Source organism: Dama dama, chromosome 12 (assembly GCF_033118175.1).
Source record: "Dama dama isolate Ldn47 chromosome 12, ASM3311817v1, whole genome shotgun sequence".
NCBI lineage: Eukaryota > Metazoa > Chordata > Mammalia > Artiodactyla > Cervidae > Dama > Dama dama.
Window position 1 is genome coordinate 39273488 of NC_083692.1, and position 5224 is coordinate 39278711.

The 5224-nt window shown below is 37.3% G+C and overlaps 1 pseudogene; it reads right to left on the minus strand.

The window, feature by feature from the left end:
* Window positions 1–1414: 1414 nt before the first annotated feature.
* Window positions 1415–2446, minus strand: LOC133067203 (histone-lysine N-methyltransferase SETMAR-like; annotated as a pseudogene).
* Window positions 2447–5224: the final 2778 nt, after the last annotated feature.

Genomic DNA, 5224 nt, shown 5'->3' on the forward strand with positions numbered 1-5224 from the left:
AAAAGCACTGCACTAAAACATTATGTGACTTAATCACTGAATCCTTGGGCTCAAAGACCATTTAATACATTCATCCCTTTTTAAACTGGAAAGGAGTTAGGTAAACATGACTATAAATCAATATTATAGATTCTAGATTTGGCATGAGTATGACAAGTATTTAGAGTCACTGGAATCTGGTTTAGTACTGAAATTGTCATATTTCCACCTATTTTATTTTAATCTACATATCATTAAAACACATTATTATATCCTTATATCATTATGTTCAAGTGAAAAGACTATCCTAAATTATAAGAAAAATTGAAATATATAAAAGTAACATTTTCTATGTTCAAGAAGGAAATTTTGGATTAAGAGGTATCTCTGGTCTTCATGGTTTAATCTTAGAGATGCTTATTTGAATATTTAGATGATTTTTTAGATATAAATTGGGACTAGCATAGCCCTGAAGGATCATCTCATACATATTAGTATCCAAATCATGTGACATTCTAATGCCTGAAACTTGTTTACTGTTGATCAAATCCAACCTACTATTATATCAATGCAATTCATTCTAACTTTGAAGGATATTCTTGAGAAATTTTTTCCCATAGTTCTTGAGTTTATATCTTCCCAGAATAGAGTACCAGCAGCACTGGGATTTCAAATCCTCTGTTCAGACTGTTATTATAATGCAAATAGATATTGAGAGAAACAGATAATTCTTTTTCATTTCAGAAGAGGAAAGAATGAAAAGATTAGAGGACTAGCTATGGGAGAACCTGATATCAAAAAGAGGGGACTAGCTTTGTTTGAAGCAGGGGATTCTATTGGCTTGCTGAAGGAAGCAATATCTAGTCAACTGAAGTCAAAGCTTTTAACAACTAACATAGAAAACAAGCAGTCCTCACACCAAAAAATAGTCAAGAAGAATAGATAAATATACTCTTTATAGCCTATGCCTGTGAGTTTCAAGGGGTTGGATCTAAAGTTCCAGTATGATTCCTACTCTGTGTGAGGTGTTTTAACAATGACTGTTGTTATATGACTGTTCAAACCATATGAAGTGGCTCTTATCACTTTGGCTTTTGCTTTGGAAGCCAAACACAAGTTTTCAATTGGTTTCCATGAATTATATATAGACACAAATATATAGACTTGTATTTAACTACTAGGGAATAATACTAAGTCCTAAATATAACCAGGGTCTGAAGAAATGTGAGGTTGAGATGTGCACATATTTCCCTGCATCAGGATGCTAGAAATCATGAGGAAGTATTTGGTGTTTATGCTATGTTGCCAAGAAAGCAGCATCATGTATAAAGTAATTCTCCAGGGGTTTTATTTTTATCTGAAATTAGTATAAAAGTAATTGCAGTTTTGGGCTGTTAATTTTAAATCATTATAACTAGGCTCAAATACATCTTTACTAATCAAAATAGGAACCATTACAATCAACACATTTTTGTCCGTGAGAAATAAGTTTGTATATTCCTGTAGTGTAAAAAATCTATGTTTCGGGATTTGATGGACTCTTGGAAAGTATGTTCTGCCTCTTGTTGGTTGTGGAAGCATTTTACCTGTAAAAAGGTGTCAAGATGCTTGAAGCTTTTTCCATGCAAAAGTTGTCAAGGTAATCAGCTGGCGAGAGGTCAGGTGAATATGGCAGATGAGGCAAAACTTCGTAGCCCAATCATTTCAATTTTGAAGCATTGGTTGTGTGATGTGCCGCCGGGCATCATTGTGGAGAACAATTGGGCCCTTTCTGTTGACCAATGCCGGCTGAAGGCACTGCAGTTTTGGGTGCATCTCATCAATTTGCTGAGCATACTTCTCAGATGTAATGGTTTTGCCAGGATTCAGAAAGCTATAGTAGACCAGAAGGGCAGCAGACCAACAAACAATGATCATGACCATCTTTTGGTGCAAATTTGGCTTTGGGAAGTGTTTTGGAGCATCTTCTTGGTCCAACCACTCCACTGGTCATCATCGGTTGTCATATAAAATCCACTTTTCATCACCCATCACAATCTGATAGAGAAATGGTTCATTATTGTTGCATAGAGTAAGAGAAAACAACACTTCAAAACAATCTTTTTTGATATTTGGTCAGCTCATGAGGCACCCACGTATTGAGCTTTTTTACCTTTCCAATTTGCTTCAAATGCCGAATGACTGTAGAACGGTTGGTGTTGAATTCTTCAGCAACTTCTTGTGTGGTTGTAAGAGAGTCAGCTTTGATGATGGCTTTCAATTGGGCTTTGTCAACTTCCAATGGCCAGTCACTGTGCTTCTCAGCTTCAAGGCCCTTGTCTCCTTTGCAAAACCACTGCACTATACATTCATTAGCAGTTCCTGGGTCAAATGTGATGTTGAGGTTGCAAGTTGTCTCTGCTGCTTTAGGACCCATTTTGAACTTGAATAAGAAAGTTGCTTGAATTTGCTTTTTGTCTAACATCATTTCCCTAGTCTAAAATGTGAAATAAACAGCAAGTAATAAATGATAAGCAAAAAAGCATAAAATGATAAATGTGCATTGAAATGATGTATAACATAACCACATTCATTTATGAATATATTCTAATATCAAATGGCAAAGTTTAACAATGCAAAACTGTAATTACTTTTGCACCAATTTAATAAATTCTGGCTCAAATTGCTGGTCAACATAGCAATGCTCAAAACTCTAAATTTACATGTGGTATATCTTGCTCCGTGTATACATAGGGTTAAAATATGTATTACTGCTTGTCTAAAGACTTTGAAACCCAGTTCACAATATTCATCCTCCTCCTCTTTTGGAATCTTAGAGTCAATAGGCCCAAGATGGCACACAAAGCAGTCTCCATGTCATCAGATGTGCGGGTCCTGGCTGTGCTGAGAATTATTCTTGAGCAATGATAACTACTATATTCTCTGCTCCCTTTTCAAAGATGGTGGCCAGCTTGTCTTTGATTAATACTTCTAGGTTCCTAGTATGTGATCACACCACTTCCTTTTCCCAAGCAAAGATCAACACTGTCAGACTTCACTTTCTATTTATCTAAATTTGTAGCATATACACACACCTGTATCAGCTCCTTCAAAAGACATGAATTTATAGCTCTACTACATGTTTGGCAAGGATAATAGGATGAATAAAGCTTGGTAATTATGTTATATAAGCTTTGAGTCTAAAAGGTAAATTGCAATATGGTCAATGAATATATTACATGAAGCAGATTAGGTCACTTGTTCTGGAAGAAATTGACAAACGATGTGGTCCTTCATAAGAGGTAGATAATATAAGACTGTGAGGAGTTTGGCATTTGGGGTAGAAAGGAAAGTAAATATGAATATGTAGGGGAACATGGGATTTGAAGTGATTCTTAAGAGAAGACAATAACTCATGTGGGAATCATTGCTACTATTTAAACATAAATGGAGGAAAAGATTGTGTTCCCGAAGTATCTCTGACTTTTTAGAGTGATCAATCAGTCTGTTTTACCCAGGTCTGAGATTTTCTCAGGATGCAGAAGTTTCAGTTTTGAAACTAGGAGAATTGTGGGCAAACTGGCCATGCTGTTTCTTCCCCTTACGCCAGTGCACCTTTTTGATTTAAGGGTGACCCAGGGGGCTTCATCAATTGAATATTTCTTTAAAGTGAATCATCCTCTTTTTCATCACTTTCACATTTTTTGTTCTATTTTCATAATTTCTTGCCTGAATTACTTCAAAACCTTCTATCCATCCTCCTCCTGGATGATAGATAATTTTTCTAAAGTACACCTTGGATGATATAACTCTGCTTAGAATTCTTCAATCACTCCTCATTACCTTCAGGATAAAAATCTAATTTATTTAGTATGTATAATAATCATGTAGGAGGACAGATTCTTTAAAAAGATAAATTCCCATTCATTCATGTGTGTGTTAATTCAACAAATATGTGTTGAGGGGCTGTTCTATGTGAAACACTCTTCTAGGTATCAGGGTTAAGATGGTGAGAAAAGCAGACAACATCCTCATGTAGCATGTATTCTAGTAGGGCAGGGACAGACTGTCAACAAATATGTATTGAGTACAGGTCAGTTTAGGCTATCAAAGAAAGCAGAAGTGAGTAAGAGAGGAGAGGGTGGGTACAATTTTAGATAGTGCAGTCAGGGAATGGGCTTCCCTGGTAGCTCAGCTGGTAAAGAATCCACCTGCAATGCAGGCAATACCAGTTCAATTCCTGGGTCAGGACGATCCTCTGGAGAAGGGTTAGGTTTTCCACTCCAGTAATCTCAAGCTTTCCTCATGGTTCAGATGGTAAAGAATCCACCTGCAATGCAGGAGACCTGGGTTCAATCACTGGGTTAGGAAGATCCCCTGGAGTAAGGCATCGCAACCCACTCCAGTATTCTTGACTGGAGAATCCCCACGGACAGAGGAGCCTGGCGGACTACAGTCCATAGGGTCACAGAGTCGGACACAACTGAACAAAAAGCACAGCACGGTCAAGGAATACTTCTCTGAGTGACATCTGGGCATGAACTGTATCACCGGGATATTTGGAGAAAAGAATGTTTTAAGAAACAACAACAAAATCCTGAGTTGGGAGACAGTTTGGTGAATATGGCTGGAAAGGAGTGAGCATGGGGATATGGACAGGAAAAAAAAAACAGAGAGAAAAGCCAGGAGCAAAAGCATCTAGACACTTGTATGCCATTTTGAAGACATTTGATTTCATTCCAATGAGATGGTCAGCTACTTAGAGTTTTGTGTAAAGGAGTGACATGACTTGCATTTTAAAAAGTCTCTCAGGCAGCCATTGTCTGTTGAGACTATTAGAAGAGTAGAATCAGGGATACCATGTAGGAGGCTTTTTACTGTAAGCAGAAAATGATACCGGCTTAGAATATAGTGTATCAGAGGTGTTAAGAATTGGCAGTGCCCCAAGTCTCACTCAACACCTCATTCCTTCAGTCACACCTCACTACTCGCATGCTTGCTCACATTCTATGTGTTGTTGACTCTGCCAGTAATTCTTTTCTCCACATGCCTTGTCTTAGATACCTCATCTTTTTTTTTTTTTAAACAACAATAGCAAAAGCCTAGTAAAATCATCATCTCTTTCAGGAAACCATCCATAGTTCTGGGTTTGAATTTGACGTTTTGTCTGTGCTGCACTATACCTGTCCTTAATTTGCACACTGATTATGATTGCCTGTTTACATGTCTGTTTACAACCCTCTCAGCTCACCCTTTTTCTCAATAT